This window comes from Tupaia chinensis, unplaced genomic scaffold (genome assembly GCF_000334495.1).
Source record: "Tupaia chinensis unplaced genomic scaffold, TupChi_1.0 Scaffold140508_1, whole genome shotgun sequence".
In the NCBI taxonomy this organism is placed as follows: Eukaryota; Metazoa; Chordata; class Mammalia; order Scandentia; family Tupaiidae; genus Tupaia; species Tupaia belangeri.
Window position 1 is genome coordinate 1,617,652 of NW_006200383.1, and position 19,369 is coordinate 1,637,020.

The window sequence follows — 19,369 nt, forward strand, 5'->3', positions numbered from 1 at the left end:
ATTTAGGCATGTTCATCACTGTACTTTTCTTAAATTTATTATCATACTCTTATTTTTTAAAAGACCTAGCTTCTGTACAGTTACTGGTGTTAAAGCTCTGAAATCCTTCTCAATAAATGTCTCTGTTATGTGGTCTCCTGACTATTATGAATGCTGAAGTTGGGAAGAAACATTACTTTTTCACTAAAATTTTATTTTTGTGCTAAAAGAACTCTAGCTCCCATTTGAGAACTTCAAACTAGAAAACCATTTTACAGAATTTCATTTCTGTGTAGATTCTCTTATGAAGGATAATCCTTACTGTACTCTTCACTTTTATAGAATTTATCACCACTATGGACTCTTTTTGATGAATTAGAAGACCTGAGCTCCAATGGAAATCCTTACCACATGCATTACATCTGCATGGTTTCTCTCCTGTGTGGATTCTCTGATGAGCTTAAAAGTTTGATCTCTGAATCCTTTTCCACACACCTCACATTGTATGGTTTCTCCCCAGAGTGGACTCTGTAATGGGCTTGAAGACTCGAATGCCCACTAAATCCCTTACCACATTATTCACCTTTATAGGGTCTCCCTTCTATGTAGATCCTCTGGCTTGAAGATGTGAATTCTCACTGAAGCCCTTTGTGCTTACCTCACATTTGTATGGTTTCCCTTCCATGTGAACCCTCTGATGTGCTTCAAGACATGAACTTTGACTAAAACCTTTCCCACACATTTCACATTTATATGGTTTCATTCTAGTGTGGACTCTCTGTTGGCCCTGAAGATCTGCTCTCTGACTAAAGCCCTTTCCATATACCTCATATATGTGTGCGTGTGTGTGTGTGTGTGTGTGTGTGTATAATCTCTCTCCAGAGTGAACACTCTTATGGCTTTGAAGATACAATCTCTGACTGAAGCTCTTACCACACTCATCACAGTGGTACAGCTTCTCTCCTCTGTGGACTCTCTGATAGGCCAGAAGAGTGGAGGCCTTACTGACGCCTTTAACCACATTCTCCACATTTGTAGGGTTTTTCTCCTGTGCGAACCTTCTGATGATTTTGAAGATTAAAACTCCCACTGAATTCCTTCCCACATTCTTCACATTTCAATGATTTTTCTCCTATGTAGACTCTAATGGTCTTGAACGTGTGAACTCCAGCTAAAGCCCTTACCACACTCTTCACACTTGTATCGTTTCTCTCCAGTATGGATTCACTGATGGCTTTGAAGGTATGAATTTCTACTGATGCCCTTACCACACTACTCACATTTGTATGGTTTCTCTCCTGTGTGGACCCTCTTTGGACTTGAAGGTATGAACTCCTACTGAATTCCTTATCACACTCCTCATATTTATAAGTTTTCTCTCCTGTGGGGACTCTCTGGTGAACATTAAGAACTGATCTATGGTTAAAGCCTTTACCACATGCATTGCATTTGTATGGTTTCTGTCCAGTGTGAACTCTGAAGATCTTTAGATTTTGAACTCCACATGAAACCATTCCCACACTCCTTATAAGATTTTCTCCAATGTGAATTTTCTGATGACCGTGAAGATGTGATTTTTTACTGAAACTGTTACCACATGCATAATGTTTATGCATCGTTGGTCCTTAGTGTGGACTATCTGAAGGTCCTGAAAGCATGAGGCTAACTGAAGCTATTATCACCTCCCTCAGAATTATGAGGACTCTCTTCCATGTAAAGTCTATGCTGAGCATTAAGATTTGAACTACAGATGAAATTCTTTCCACACTCTGCACCTGTGTATAATTTATCTTCTGAGTGGATCTTCTGATGGATTTGAATGCATGAATTCTGATTAAAGACATTCTCATTCTTCTCATATTCATGATGCTTCTCTCCAATATGGACCCTAAAATTACTGTTAAGGCCTAAGCTACAATTGAAGGCTTTCTCAAAAATGTTGTTCCTGTAAGGCATCTCTCTTGCATGGATAAATTTGTAAGTGCTTAAAGGGGAGTACCGATTGAAGTACTCACCATATTCACATTTGCGTAGTTTCTCTTTCGTACATACTTTCTGATGGGATTGAAGATATGAACTCTCAATAATACCATCGTCTCTGCTCTGAACACTCTGATGAACATAAATAACTGAATTGTAACTAGAGCCCTTTTCATACAGACTGCATGTACGGGGCTTCCCTCCTAAGTGGGAGTATTGGTGAATTTCAAAGCTGAAGTCATCACTGAAGGCTTTTCTATATTCATTACACAGGTAGGACTTCTGTCTTGTTTGAATTAAGTCCTGATTATGTAATGATACTGTCATTATATCTTCTCCACAGTCATGGCAGCTGTAAATTTTTTCTTTCCTGTGTACTTCCAGGTTATCCTTGTCATGTAAGATCTATCTGAGGTTGTCACATTTACATAAATTATTTTTTGTGTAAATTTGCTGAAATTTACCCTGGCAATTATGTGCCTCTGTCAGATACGTTTTCCTCCAAGAATGCTGGGCCTTCCAATAAGGAACCTCTTGACTTTTTATATAATTCAAATCATCTCCTATATGAGTCAATATGTACTTCCCATCTTCAGAAATCTGAATTGGTACTACTGCCCAAACCTGGCAGGAAGATTAATCTTGCTTTTGCAACTGAAAATTCTTCCACTGGAATTTTTCAAGGAATCTTGATACCTAGTTAACTCATCACTACCTTCTTGCCAGGACTGCCAGGAGGACAGCTCTTTGGAGGAAAGGCAGCTTAATTCTACTTTGTCTTATGTTGATTCTTGCTTCCTGAACTCCCATCCCTGAGTTTCTGTCTCCACCATCAAAAGTTTTTCTTCTCTTTCCAACTGGGATATCAGGTCTGGTTTGAAGGACTGATGTTCCTAAAGTTCTCCAGCATCACAAATTGGTACAGAATCCTCTAGGCAGAGCCCAGCAGCCCCAGCTCCTCCTTAGTGAAGACCACAGCCATGGCCCTGAAGGCCACCACCTCCTGGAATTTGGTAATTTTCTTCTCCTTTTTCTAGGAAAAGGCAGGCACCTATGTAAAGCTGCTCAGTGCTTGACTCAGAAGGAGTGGGAGACCAGGAGTTTAATTTTGTGAATTATTCCTCAAGGCTTGTTGTCTTATGTAGTGTTCTTAGGAAACTTAGGCCATCTTTCCGAGAGGAACAAAGGCCACAGCCTTACATGCCTGGGGTGAAAATGACTCTGCCTCATCACTAACTTATCTTGAAATATAATTTGGATTATATGTAACACACAGCTAAGTTTTGTAATATTTATCATTCTCTATTATTGTTTTGAATATTTTATTAAAGATCCACAGATGTTTTACAAAAATACTACAATACTCTTAAGCTGGTATTATAAAAGTATGATAAATGTTTTAGACACTTTTTAAGAAACTATTTTGAGTTTTGCAACAAAATATTGGTAAAGCACATAGTGACGAAATAATCTTCAAAGTACTTCCTGTTAAAATTTGAAATGAAATTCTCCCAGCTTATAATGAATCCTAAAAGCCATACTAAAAATATCAATGATCACATTATAATGTCTTGGTGACCTCTTTCTATTAAATGTATTTTTGATTTGGCTGAAATCCTTTCAAATTTGTTTTTCTTTTATGTTTGTGTTTGTTTTTGTTTATCTTTTAAAACACAGATGTACTGGTGGAGGAGAATCACATTTTAATATCATAGCTAAAATGTTCTTTACTTGCCTAGCAATTACATCATACAGAAGAAATGATTAAGAAAAAAAAAATCACCTCCAGGCAGGAAGCAATTTCCCCAGAAAATACATGGGATGCAATTATTCTTTGGTACCTTGCCTGAAAAGAACCGACAGCTAGACATTAGTACTATAATTGTAGTCCAGAATCTTTCAATGAAGAGAGTTGATTAAGTTGCTTTAAATTAGAAGTGTTCAAAGGGGGAAATAGCCTTTATTCATTTATTGCCATAGGAATTAGTGCACATGGGAAAAGACATTATTTTAAAGCTAGATTTCGTGTTGAGTAGCCAAGTTTAATCTACACCAAATTTAACAAACTAGTTACTTGCCTGATACTGTGTAAGAACCTCAGGAGACCCATTTCAGTTTTAAGCTTGTGATGACACATTCTGTGAATTTTACCTGGTGTGCTGTAAAAGGAACACATACAGTATCAGATTTCTGTAATGGAAAATAATTCTTATAGGATATTATTTCATAGATACTAAAATACCTGATAAAAAGAAACTTATGAGATAGTCATTTAAAGGTATTTCTACCAGTTTTTAGTATTAATCATAAATATTATTTCTTCAATTTTATCCTAGGTCTACTGAGATATAATTATCTAACGATAAAATTTAATCCATTTAAGAGCATATTCAGACTCCGATTTATTACCATCTCCATAATCAAGATACAAACATTTCTGTCATTCCAAAAATCTTCCTCATGCTTTTTTTACAAATGAGCTCCTTCCCTAATTCTGCCTCAAAGAGAATACTGATCTTTTCTACCACTGTGAATTTAGGTTTTCTGTATTTCAACTAAATGGAATCACACAAGAAGAACTCTTTTGAATTCAACTCCTTAACACAGCATACTGCTTGTCATGTTTGCTCAAAGGTTTACATTTATCAGTAATTTATCCTATTACTGGTGAATATTCCATAGTACCTATGTACCACAACTTACTTATCCATTGACCAGGTAATGGACATTAAGGTAGCTCCAGTTTTTACCTAAATAATGAAGATTCTATGAACAGTTTTGTACTTTCTGTATATTAAATAATTTATTTCCTGTGGTTAAATACCTAGGAATTTCTCTTGGTTAAATACTTTAGAATTATTGAATCAAATGAGTAGTGTATTATAAGCTTTATAAGATGCTCACCCTGTTTTACAAAGTGGCTATAGCATTTATTATTCTCATTAGCAACATATGAGAATTACAATTACAACACAAACTCACCAAGACATTGTTTTCAGTCTTCTTCTTCTTTTATATTTATTTATTTATTTATTTATTTATTTTTCTTTAAGAGAGATTTTTGCTGTAGGGCATGTGTGTTCACTGGAGAGATAGAGAGAAACGGATACAGAAAGCAAGAAATCACCCTCTTGGGGTATGGCCATACTTCAATTCCTTCTCCTCTGATCTCGTCTAGGGAGTTTTGGGTACACCTGCATATGCACCAAGAGTGAGTTTTAAGCTGTCAGGTTTGGGGCTCAAACCACAGTCAAATGATATTGACATGTTTTTCGTGTATTTAATGTACCCTCACATATTTTTATTAAAGTGACAGTTAATTTTCTTTCAATGATTTTTTTCTTATCCTCTTTTTGGCTTAGTTTCTTTCTTTCTATTTTTATTGTAATGTATTTTAGATACATATCCTTCATCATATATATGTATTCCAAATATTTTTCCCAAGTAGTTTTTAATATTTTCATTTCCTTATTCATATCTTTGGAGGATCAAAATATTTTTAAAATTTTTATGAGGTTGATTACATAACTTCGTTTTTTAATCTATCCTGTTTTGCTCTTTTCAATTATCTTTGCCTAATACAACTTCACAATTATTTTGTCTTTAGATTTCTTATAAAAATGTAGTAATACCAGAACTTATGTTCAGATTTATAAACCACTTTAACACAATTTTGTTAAATGGTATAAAGCAAATTTTAGTCTTTTTTAAAAATGCATGTCTCTAGTTGCTCCAGCAACTCATGTTGTGGGCTTTTTTTTTTTCCTCTCTATTTAATTTTATTAGTGACTTTAAAGATTAACTGGCTAAATACTTGTTGGCATATTTCACAATTTCATTCCCTTTTATTATTTTGTATGGCTATGTAAAGTCAATGTAATACTATTTTTATTATCTTAATTTAATAATAAGTCAGAAAGTAAACTCTGGAAAGTTGTTTAGCCAGGATTTATGTTTCATTTTTTCATATCAGAATCCTTTGTAATCCTTTTTCAAGATAAATTTATAATGTCTTTGTACATTTCTTCAACATGCCTGCCACACTTTTTATTCTACTGCAAGGAATCTACAGATAAGTTTGAGAAGCATTGCAATCTTAACTGTATTGAGTCTTTCAAGGTATAAGCATGGTATACATCTCCATTAATTTAGTATGCGTTAATCTCATCAGCATGTTTTATAATTTGCAGTGTAGAGGTCTTATATGTCTTCAGTTAAATTTATTTCCAAACATACAATTTTTATGGTATAATAGTGGAATATGTAGATAGCAATTTCTAAATATCAGCTGCTAATAAGTAATAAAAAGGAAAGGGGTTTAGCATAGATTTTTTTTTTGAGAGTATTTATTTATTTATTTATTTATTTTTGCTACAGGGTGCCTGTGCTCACCAGAAAGACAGAGAGAGACAGAGAGAAGGAGAAAAAGCATCCTCCAGGAGGGTATGGCCGCACCGCAATCTCTTCTCCTCCATTGTCCTCTCAGGATCTTGGGCACGCACACACACGTGCCTGGCATGAGTTTAAGGCACCGGGTCCAGGACTTAAACTGCAGTCAACTACATGGGAGTCCAGTGACATATTCATTATGCCAAGTGCTGGTCCCAATATAGATTAATTTTATCATGAAATTTATTGAAAATGTATAATTTTTTAAAATAACTAATTTATAGTGAAATCTGTTCTGACCTAACTTTTTAAGTGACAAAATCTGATAAGAAATTATGTAAGAATATGTTAGGTTAATATTTATCTCATGTAAATATTCATCATTTGTGCTACAAAGGTTTTATTAGTTTTATCACAAGGTATTTGTAAGATGCAGCATTGTATATAATCTACCTGCAGCGTTTATGTACTAAATTCTACAAAATTCTGGATTTTAGAAACACACCAGACATCAAGAAAATGGGACAGATAAGGACTTGCTGAAGAATACCTGAGAAGGAAAATCAGTTCTACTGACATTTTTTTTTTTTTTTTGGTCAGCAATAACAGACTCATAGAGCCAAGCACATGTGTTCATGGAAACTTGATATTTGCCAGCCATTTGCAAATTAGTTGATTAACACTGATTGTTCAAAAATCATCTTGGTTTATTTGGTTATTGTCATAAAATAAAATTAATAGCAAACCTCTGAATTATAACTTCTATAAAAATAAGACTTAAAAGCATTAAATACAATTTTTAACTTTTAAATAAACTCTTAGACAAGAACATACTGTTGGTGGTTTTTAATACTGCAAAAATGGGACCAGCAGTTGGTGTAATGGCTATGTAATTGAACTCCCACATAGTTGACTGTGGTTCAAGTCCCGGACCTGGTGGCTTAAATTCACACAAGGCACATGTGCATGCATGCCCAAGATACCGAGAGGAGAAGGGATTGTGGTGTGGTCATGCCCCCCTTCTGGGTGTGATTTCTGTCTTTCTGTCTCTCTCTGTCTTTCTGATGAGTGCACACACCCTATAGCAAAAACTTCTTAAAAAAAAAAAAAAACTACAAAAGCAAGACACAGAAACTACACAGTCTATAGGAAAAAATGTTGATAACTTTTATTATATTACAATGAAATTTCAACACAATGGAAGAAGAGAAATTAAAGTAAGTTCAGATATACAGGGATATTTTTATAAACTATTAAATAATTAGCAAATCAGTATCTAGAATTTGCAAACAATTTTCACAAAGCAACAGACAAGACTACCCAAATGAAAATGACAAAGAAAATGAATTTAAAAAGTTATTATGAAAGAAAATACATTACTAATGTTCACCTCCATTGAAAATCAAGAAAGAATCATTAAAATATTTATAACTTACTATTTCTTGAGGAGAAATTATCTTTTTTTGTTCCATTTTTGTGTGCCTATTATCTTTTATGAATACCTTGTAAAGAAATGTGTAAATACATACTAATTTATTTCTTTTTTCTTTTAAATTTAATTATCCATCCAGATTACACTATATATTGACTAAATCAAAGATATTACCATATATGTTATCAACAAGTAATTTTCCATTTGTTTCTTACATATTTTGTTTATTTCTCCCTCTTGATTCCTTACTTCTCACCTTTGGCACTTTTCACTCTCTCCTCCACTGTCTCTAGCGTCTACAGTCGCTTCCCTGCCTAATTTTTTTCACATTTTATTGATTTACAAAGTATCTTAATTAATCTAAATATTTTCAGTCACAAGTTCAGCCGATATATACATATCTGTGAACACATGTCTGACTTAGGCATAAAACTCAGTGAAAAGAATGAACACCTAGCGGGAGCTATATAGCTTTCTATGGTTATTAAATAGTTCTTTTTTATGTATTTTTTTTAATTTCTGGAAAAGTACTTTTAGCTTTAATGAATCAAATCAAAAAATGTTAAGAGAAATTTGCTTAAGACTTAAAGCCAGGAAAAGATGACGATTCTGTTCAAATATTAGATAGATGAAACTATCAACATCTAAAGAGAAGAGAAAAATCCTTAAATCTGAAAAATAAAGCATAGAAGAAAATCAGTAATGTTTGAGTCAAAAGTCATAAAATTCTATTTCCAGTTCAGTCACATGTAATTAATCTCTCTTCTGCTGTCCAATCTTTCTGTTTAAATTCTGGAAGATAACATTCAACTTCAGACTTGTCCCTACCATTAAGTTGGCCATTTTCTTGGTTGTTTTTTTGGCTCTTATTTCTGTGTGTCTGTCTTTAGTTTTCCTGGTATAGTACTCCCTTCAGAACTTCTTGAAGGGCTGGTCTGATATTGGTGAATTCCTTCAGGTTTTCTTTATCTGAGAAAGTTTTTGTCTTTTCTTCCCATATGATGCATAATCTTACTGGGTATAGAATTCTTGGTTGAGGTTGTTTTTCACTTAAAACTTTAAGTATTTTTTTCCCCATTTTTGCCTTGCTCACGTTGTTTGCAAAGAGAGTTTTGGCTGTTAGCCTCATAGGATATCATTTACAAAAGTAACTTGACATTTCTCTCTTGGCAATTTTAGTATCTTGTCTTTGTCTGTGTTTTGTCTTTGTCTTAATCAATGTGGCTGTGATGAGCCTTGGAGAATATCTTCTTAGGTTGATTCTATGTGATTTCCTTTGCTTTTTTTTTTTTTTTTGTCTGGATATTTGAATGCCTCTCTACTTTGGAAAGTTTTCTTCCAGGATTTTATGGATTGATTATCAAACCCTATTAGTTTCTTCACATTCTGGGATTCCAATTATCTAGTTGTTTAATGGTATCTAGTATTTCTAATATATTAGTCTTATATTTTTTGAGTTATTTTCTCAGTATTTCGGGTGAATTTTTGTAGGTCAGAGGTTCTGTCACCTACATCTGAGATTCAATCTTCTGCATGATCTAATTTGCTTTGAATACTTTCAAGGAAGGTTTTGATTTCCTGTATTACAGTATTCATCATCTATAACAGTTCCATTTGATTCTTTTTTATGGTGTATATTTCCTCTTTCAACTTGTGCTAGAACTTCCTCACCTCCTAGAGCTCATTGTCTCTTTTCTTCTGCATCTTCCAGAGTTCATTGTCTCTCTTCTCTTGCATCTCTGTTAGGTTTGTCACTATGAGTATTCTAAATCCTTTATCTGACATTTCCACAAGTTGTACTGTACTGTCTGGATGATAAGGAGTTGTTCTTTTCCCTTGGAGGAGAGATATTTTCTTGGTTTCTCATATTTCTTGTGCCTCTGTGGTGGTTTCTGATCATCAGATGGTTTATATGCTTCTGCTTATTTTCTTGAAGTTAAATCTGAGCATTCAGAGGCATGTAATATATACTAATTTTTAACTTGTGTTTTCTTATATAGTGCAATTTACTATATGAGGAAGTAGTCAAGGAATTGCTATATTGTCTATAGATTGCTGACATTAAAATATTACAGAATAAATTGTGTAAGTAGTGTATGATAAATTAATCCCTCTGTTTTTAACATCATAAGTGCTTTAAATATTGTTATCCATATCTCAACAAAAATCTTTTAATTAAACATAGCATATGTAGAAATTATTTTCTGCTGGTGATGTTATGTGTTGTTGGTATAAAAATCTTATGGGTTATGTTACTATCATATGAATAAGATATACATATCTAGCCAGCCCAGTAATCAAATACCTTTGAACATTTGATCGACAGCATTAATTAGTCCTATATTCCCACTTAATACTGTCCTCCTCCAGAACCAAACAGAATACCATTTCATCCTGCTCTCAGAATAGCATTGCATTTACTTTGGAGTAATCTTTGCTTGCATGGCTCTTTTCAGAGTATCCAAGATTTAGATAATAGATTTAATAGAGTTTACTGATAAAAATGGGTTTTAACTGATTGCAAAGAATGAATGTGTGTGTTCATTAAGAAATAAAACCAAAATTTGAAAATGTAAAGTGAGTAAGAGAACGTTAAAATAGGTATGCTACTCTCCATTATATCATTCTCTAACCTTTTTCTTTATCTATAAAATATTTCAAAATTTAAAAAATTACATAAAAAGAGTGTAAATAAAAAAACTAAATTAAGTAAGTAGTTACCACTGGTCCAAGGGTAGCCATAACTATGAACATGACTTTTAAATGACAGAAATTTGAGAAACATTGAGTTATGAAAATCCTCATATATTATACTTTTAATCAATTATTAATAGTTTGGATAGTTTGTAGTACCTTTGAAATTCAAGGTACTTCAGATGGTAAAGTGGAAGTTCTGTAGTTTGACATGGCACAATGTAACATTCCTAGCCTACACAGTCTTACATTACACATATCTTGAGCAATAGGGGACTATAATTCCTGAGAGAAAGAATGTACAAAAAAGATCATTATCAAATATAAAAGCAGGTCAAATATAAAATTCATAAAGACCTCAGAATTCTACTCTACTGTGGAAATTAATTTTAAATTATGCCTTACTTTTAAGGAACTAAACCCCTTCTTTTCCATTCTTGAGAATCTGGAAAGTTTCTAGGTCTTTTCATAACACAGAGTTGAGATGTTACTCTTTAATCCTACTTTGTCAATTCCCGTAATGTTCTCTAACAGTTCTTAGAAATACAACATGGACTAAGAGTTAAAAGGATAAAACATAAGAAATTCTATTCCCACACCTGACAATTTCCTAAGCTCTCCCACACATTTAAAGGGATCGTCACTTATTGTAAGGGAGATGCAGATCAAAACCACAATGAGATTCCACCTAACCCCAGTCTGAATGATTAAGATTAAAAAAAAAAAATGATAAATGCTGGTAGGAGTGTAGCAAAAGGGAACTCTCCTACACTACTGGTGGGAATGTAAATTGGTCCAGTCACTCTGGAGAACAATTTGGAGATTTCTGAAAGACCTACAAAAATAACTACCATATGATTCAGACATCCCACTTCTTTGTATCTACCCAAAGGACAGAAGTCTTCTTAATCAGAAAAGTGCTTGCACATCCATGTTTATCGCAGCATTATTCACAATTGCTAAGACATGAAACCAACCTAAATGCCCACAAACAGATGACTGGATTGCAAAACTGTGGCACATATACTCTAAGGAATACTACTCAGACATAAAAAAACAAGACCCTGGCTTTTGACAGAAAGTGGATGAACATGGAAGATTTACTGCTGAGTAAAGCAAGTCAGGTGATGAAGGAAAGACATTGCATGTGTCCACTTAATATATACTGAGTGTCCACACTCTATGGCTGAAACTGAATGACTAATGGTTATAGAAATTAAGTAAGTGGTTATGAATACCAGATACAGTGCGGGAAGAGGGCAGCTGAAGAAGTAGAGTCTGAGGAAGGACATTAAGGAGAAAAATAGAGAGGTAAGGCATTTATGGGACAAAGAAATATATCTATTGAAGATAACTTTCTATAATAGTGAACTGGACTGGTGAGAAATGTACACGTGTTGGAGTATTCACTTTGTAAGCTAAGTAATGTGCTTGAATGCATAAAAGAAATAGAAATAAAAAGAATAAAAATCAAAATAATAACAATTAAAGGGACTGATATATTCACTCAAGGCTATGTTGCCTGAAAACTCAGCCTGATTTCCAAGTGATTATTTATCCTGGGGTTTGGGGAAAGTCTGACAACAGTCTCTGATGCTTACAGATGCTGTAGAGGAAGCAGAAATTAATTAGCAGAGTAGAAACATTCTACGTCTTTTTAGAGAAGCCTGTAAATGGTTAAACATGGTTGGAACTGATTAGTACAGAAAGTCATGAGTTTTCCACAGAAGCAAGTTTGTTCCCCTCCTCAGACTAGTCAGGGCGGTGAACTATAATTTATCTCATACTGCCCTTTGACCCCTGGATAATAGTCTGAGGGCATTAATACTCACAGACATTTTTTTAAGGGTCTTGAGGGAGCATTACTACAATTAGTACTGAGGGAGAGCTGGTTCATGTGAATGTCAATGGTGCCCCTAATAGGAAACACCACTGAGAAGGGTCTTTGTGGGGGGAGTTGTTTCCATAGAGCGTAGCAGTACACTTGATGGCCACATGGCTTGCCACAAGTTTTATACATCTTTTTGTTCCCCTCATTCTCAGTAAGATTTACTAAGCTATTTCAAACCTAGTATTTTACATTTACTAGTCTACACTATTTGTTCCAGCATAGTGTAGAACAGGGGTCTTCAACCTTCCTGGCACTAGAGACTGGCGTTGTGGAAGACAATCCCTCCGTGTATGGAGTGGAGGAGTGGTTGGTCCTGAGGTGACCTAAGCAGACTGCATCCATGATGCACCTCATTTGCACCAGTACCACATTATTATATTCAGTGAAACAATCACACAAAATAGAGTTCCCACTCCCATGAGAATCTAATAATGCTGCAGATCTGACAGGAGGTGGGGCTCGGGAGACAAAGTGACAGGGGAGTGGCTGCAAACATAGTCTCCCTGCTGCACAGCCAGGCATGCATCCAGTGTTCCAGCCCCAACAGCCCACAGATCAGCACTGGTCCATGGCCAGAGTTGGGAACCCCTGTATAGAAGTTCCAGATAGCATTAAAAACAGTTTTTCAGTAAAGACACTATTTACCAAATATCTTGACTGACTTAAAAAATTGCATATATATATATAAACAACATATATGTGCGTGTGTATTTACACACGCACATATATATATGTGTATGATTATGATCACATATATACCTCACGAACAGACATTCTAACCCCTCAAATATCTCTGTGTTAAGAGTGAAATTCCTGACAATATATGCATTACCTTAGACACCATTCTTCCCATTACTTCAAGAATATTTCATGCTTGAAAACAGACAATTCTGTTTCTTCACACTGTGGAGTCCCAGTAGTCTGACATTTTGTCCAATCCCTCTCTCATTTGTTCATGCTAGCACTTCTGCTGATATAACTCTATGTCTATTCCAGCCTGAGATAGCTGATTAAATTTGTATGTGTCTTTCTAAGGTATGATTGTCTAGTTACAACTCAGTGTTCTTTCCAGAACATGCTTTTTTAAAAAATTATTTTGGGGCCAGCATGTATTTAATGGATTCCATTAAAATATCCATTACAATGGCAATGGAGTCCCACATGGCTGACCACAGTATGAAGACCAAACCTGGCGGTTTGAAACTCATGCTGGGTGCTTGTGTGTGTGTGCCCAAAATTCTAAGAAGAGAATGGAGGAGAAAGGATTGAAGTGTGATTATTCCTCCAGGAGGTGATTTCTCATTTTCTGTGTCTCCGTCTCTCTGGCAAGTGCATGTGCCATGTGCCCTATAGCAAAAATCTCTCTAAGTTTTGATAGTGTATATATTGTGAAATGATGAAATCAAGCTAATTGACATATCCAGAACCTTCTGTACTTAACAATTTTTGTGATTACACCATTTAAAATCTACTCTCTTAGCAATTTTCAGATATACTCGATTTTGCTATTGATTACCATTGGTCTGATCTGTTTCCTCCTAACTGAAATTTTGAATATTTAGACCATCTCCCCAATCTTCTATCCATATATTCTCTCACATCCTATAAGCCCCTGTTAACCACTGTTCTTCTTTCTGCATATATAAGTTCAACTTTTTTAGATTCCAAATATAATTTTGATAATTTAGTTTTTATCTTTCTATTCTTATTTTACTTAGTATAATACCTCCCGGGTTTAAGGGAAGGCTTCTTTCTTTCTTCTTTATTTTTCTTTTTCTTCCTTTATTTATTTATTTTGAGGCTGAATAGTATCCAATGTGTAAATACACAACACATATCTTCATACATTCAGAAATATCAGTGGACACTATACCTCGACTATTATAAATAATGCTGCATATACCAATTTTAATTCCTTTGAATAGATACCAAGTAGCTGGGTTGCTAGACCATAGGGGAGTTAAATGTTTAATTTTTTGAAGAATCTATATACTTTTTTAAAAAAATGTCTGTACTGGGACGAGCAGTTACATAATGGCTAGACGCGGTTTGAGTCTCTGACCCAGTGGCTTAAACTCACGCTGGGCACGTGTGCTTGCATGCCCATGATCCTGAGAGGAGAAAGCAGGAGAAGGGATTGTGGAGTGGCCACGCCTCCTGGGGGTGATTTCTCGCTTTCTGTCTCTATGTCTCTCTCTGTCTGTCTGGCAAGCGCACACGCCCTATAGCAAAAACCTCTCCAAAAAAAAAAAAAAAAAAAAAGTTATCTTTTATGTTTTTGGTAGCCATTACAACAAGTGTGAGGTGTTATCTCATTATGGTTTTAATTTGCAGTTCTCACATGAGTTGATATTGAACATTTTTTTTTTTTTGGAGAGGTTTTTGCTATAGGGCGTGTGCGCTTGCCAGACAGACAGAGAGAGACATAGAGACAGAAAGCGAGAAATCACCCCTCAGAGAGGATGGTCACGCCGCAATCCCTTCTCCTCCATTCTCCTCTTGGGATCCTGGGCATGCACGCACGCACATGCGCCCGGCGTGAGTTTTAAGCCACCGGGTCTGGGACGCGAACCGCGGTCAACTACGTGGGAGTCCAGCAACATAGCCATTACGCTAACTGCTGGTTCCTGCACATTTTTTTTTTATATACCTGCTGGTTATTTGCTTGTCTTATTTTAATTAATGTCTATTTAGATTCTTTGCTTACTTTTTAAAACTAATGCATTTGTTTTCTTCTTTTTGAGTTATTTGAGTTCCAACATAGTTTGGCTATTAATTCTTTATCAGATTATTTGTATTTTTTTTAACTGAGGAGGTTAAGATATTTTCTAAATCTTCATGTTCTGGTTATTTATGCAAACGAATTCTTCCAAATTATTGCTCACCTCTTGCATTTTACCATCTGCAAAAGGAGAAATCAACATAATTTCAACACTTTGCTTAGAAAACTCCTGATAAGGACAGCCCTGTAGTTTAATGGTTAAGAGAGCCAGATCCCACATGGCCAACCATGGTTTGAATTCCAGCCTCGAGTGACTGAAAACAAAAACATGCCAGTCATGTGTGACAGGATGGAGAAGTAGAAGAGAAACAATTGTGGCATGATCATGTCCCATTGAAAGGTGCTTTCTCCCACTCTCTCTCCCTCTTCATCTCTCTACTGAGTGTATGCAGCCTCTGGTAATTTTAAAAAAGAGAGAGAAATCTCCCCTGATAAATATTGTCTCTCATGTGTTGTACCTTCCACAAAACAGGATGCAATTCAGCCAATTTCTTTGACACTTTATAGCAAGGAACTCCTTTACTCTAGCTTCTAAAAGTATTTCTTGTTTTTCTATACCACTAGAAGTACATTTACTATTCATATTTTAATTAATTTTTTTATACAAGAAGATTGTGCGTGTGCATGAGAGAGGATGAGAGAGAGAGAAATCAAAAACATCTCCAACTAGGTCTGGTCAATCTTTTAATCTCTATCCCTCAGGATCTTGGGCATTCACACACATGTTTAGCATTATTTATTTTTTTTCAAGCCAGCAGGCCAGGATTCAAACCCTGATGGGCCATGTGAGAGTAAGCTTCTTCTATGCAGCATTTAATTGCTACCCTACAGGATGAGCCAAAATGTTGAGATTTCTACTAATATTTTGTTCATGTTGATGTATGTATTCTCTAATAAGATAGATGTTTTCTCTCCAGCTCTCCTTTTTTCTTTCTGTCTTCACTAGAATTGCCTTTAATGCCCATATTTCACCCCAAACCCCTTCTCTGCAATCTTAGTTTTCACTTCAACATTCTTTCAGCCTCTATGTACCACTCAATTCCAAAGCTATCCTTCCACATGTTTAAGTATTAGTTACATCAGCATCCCACTTCTTAGTACCAAATATGTACTGACTGTCTTTGACTGCCTTAAAAGTATCACAAACTGCTTTACTTAGTAAACAGAAATTTATTTTCCCATAGTTCTGGAATCTGGTGGTTTCAGATCAAGATACCACGAGAATTGATTTTAGTGAGGTCTCATTGGCTTGTACTTGGTGCCTCCTGTTTGGCTCCTGACATGGCCTTTCCTTTTTATTTTTCATTTAGGAATAATTTATTTAAATTTATTTATTATTATTACTTTTAATTTGGTATAGGGCATGTACATTTACCAGAGAGAGATACAGACAGAGAGATTTGGGAAATGAGAAAGCAAGCCACCAGGTCTGGGACTTGAATTGTAGTCAGTCATGAGGAAGTCCAGCACTCTAACCATCTTGCCACCTAATGGTCCTGCATGTGGCCTTTTCCGAGTCCACGTATGGAAACAGAGCTCTAATGTCTCTTCCTTTCTCATAGGAGCAGTATCCTATTGGATTAGGGCCTCACTTAAGACTTCATTTAAACTTATCTTCTTCGAGTTATCCTCTTCAAATATAGACATCTTGGGAGTAAAGCTTCAATATATGAATTTTGAAAAACATTATTAGTCAAGAAACAATTCAAACTCAGATAAAGTTCTCATTGCACCATACATCTTAGATTAAAAAAAAAGTAATTTTATATTCAGATCCAGCTTTAAAGGTCACACCTGCCATTTTTCTAGCTCTGAAACATTGTACAAAATATGTAATCTCTATAAATCTCTGCTTACTTTACTTATTGTGGGATGTTACTTTATAAGTTAACATCAGAGCAATGCCCTGAGAAATAAATGATTTAATGTATATAAAGTAGTAAACACAACATTTGTATAGTTATGTATTTAAAAATGACAGCTATCATGGCTGATATTTATGTGGTTGTACAAATAGGGGCAATATCATTCTATTCTTAAAAACAAACAAACAAACAAAAACATGCCTTGGGTCAGCTGGTGGCATAGTGGTTATGGTGACTAGATCTCACATGGCTGACTACACAGTTCGAGTCTCAGACCCAGTGACTTGAATATACTCTGGGTAAGTATGCCAATGTACTCAGATTCCCAAAAGGAGGAAAAAATGGAGATAGGGATTATAGGATGAACACTTCCCACTGGGGATGTCTTCATTCCTCCCCCTCCTTTGTCTCTTTCCTATGAGCTCATGCACTCTCTGACAAGTAAAAATGATTCAAATAATAATCACAAAAAAATTACCTATTCATTTCTTCATAAATAATTTGAAAATTGACTTTATCAAAAAAATTACTATTAATGAGGAAAATTTTTTAAAAAATATTTATTATATTAGTTAGCTAAAGTAGTCATAACACAATACTAAAGACTGGGTGGCTTAAACTATAGATATTTATTTCTGGAGGCCAGAAGTCCAAGAGCAAGATGGCAGCAGGTTTGATTTCTTCTGAGGCCTCTCTCCTTGGCATGAAGATGGTCACAGCTTGCTGTACCACATAGACTTTGCTTTGTGCCTGTGGGTGTTTGATGTAATCCGGTGTGTCCAAATGCCTTCTTGTCTGACATCATTCAGCTTTTACTTAGAACCACATATGCCCTCTTATAACTTGAGAGGCCCTATCTCTACACATAGTGACATTCTGAAGTACTAAGAGCCAGAGCTTCAACATATGAACTTTGGGGAACACAATTCAGCCAGAACTGTTACCATTCTATTTAAGTTCACTGGATTGAAGAAAGTGTTAAAATTTTAAAATTATACTGCCTGCCTGTTTAAGACTATGTATGGATTTTTAAGTTTAAGTAAAATAATAACCTTGAAAAACATGCTGTCAGAAGCATTAAATTAACTTAAGGGTCTCTTAGCAAGAGCTGATAAATTTTTAAGTAACTTCTCCATTTTGTGGGCAATGAACCATTAATAAAAATGTTAGTCATAGAAGGAAAGAGAGTTGGCATGAATCTCAAGGCATAAAAAAAAGGCATGAATCTCAAGGAATAACTAGCTGAGAATAGTGACTTTTCCATTCTGTATAGGAAAGCTGAAAAGATATTGTTGTTACTATTATCCATTTCAGAAATGGGAAACAAAAAATGCTGAACAGGTTTAGCAATCAGTGTACTCATCCAAATACCAACTTAGAATTTCATTTCCGTATTCTAAAATTGACTCAATTTTTGGTCTACGTTATTAGAAATTTAGCAGTAACTATCTTATAAAGTCTTATGTTTTATAGTTCACCTAAGTGGGTCCTATGACATAGGATAGAATTACTACTCAGGAAGGTCATGGCCATTATACCTTTCTGTATAAATGTTGTCATTGCTTTGTTTATACAAATTTTATTTACTAATTGCCTTTTGTCAGGAACTTTCTAGCAATTCTGCTCTTGGAATTCATTCATCATTAATGAAAAATAAATTACAGTATGAAATTTTGTAGTTGGAGAGATTGCACAGGGATGATTCCTAAGTAATGATTGAATTTGGGTACACATTAACAAAGGAAGTTTTGAGAAAGATTCTGCAAGAGCAAAGGCATTAAATGGGAGTACATCAGCATTCTCAAAAATCCTCAAGTTGGTTAACCAGGAATAAGATAGTACACATACATATGGAGTACAATTTAGACCATACTATTCTTGATCTCTGAGATTAAGACTGTGAGTCCCCTAAACCATCTACTCTCATTATTAGTGTAGAAAAGGATTATGGAAATAACAAAGACCAAACACTGAGAATATACAAAGGCTATAGCTAGTGGGTCAGCCATCATCAAGGTTTTGGAAGGCAGGCAGCAAAATAAACTTTACAGTGGAATAAAGGGAAGGTTCCAATTATGCCTTTTCTATGATTAGAGGCTTTTGGCATGGGAGGTGGATGGGTGGGCCAACTTGAAGAGACACATCCTATATGTTGATTACGGGTACATATTTGGTTCTTCGTGTTGGTTTAAAGCTGGACATGGGGACAAAAATTAGGGCAATTATTATTGATCAGTTCCCGGATATTTTGGATTATCATTATAGATATTATCGTTTGGCTTTCTTTTCTTTCTTTCTTTTTTTTTTTTTTTTTTTTTTTTTTTTTTGAGGGGTTTTTACTTTAGGGGGGGGGGTGC

The 19,369-nt window shown here is 35.0% G+C and overlaps 1 pseudogene; it reads right to left on the reverse strand.

Moving 5' to 3' along the window:
* Positions 1 to 251: 251 nt before the first annotated feature.
* The window catches only part of LOC106736455 (zinc finger protein 112 pseudogene), a 52,049-nt pseudogene continuing 32,931 nt past the window's right edge, over positions 252 to 19,369 (reverse strand).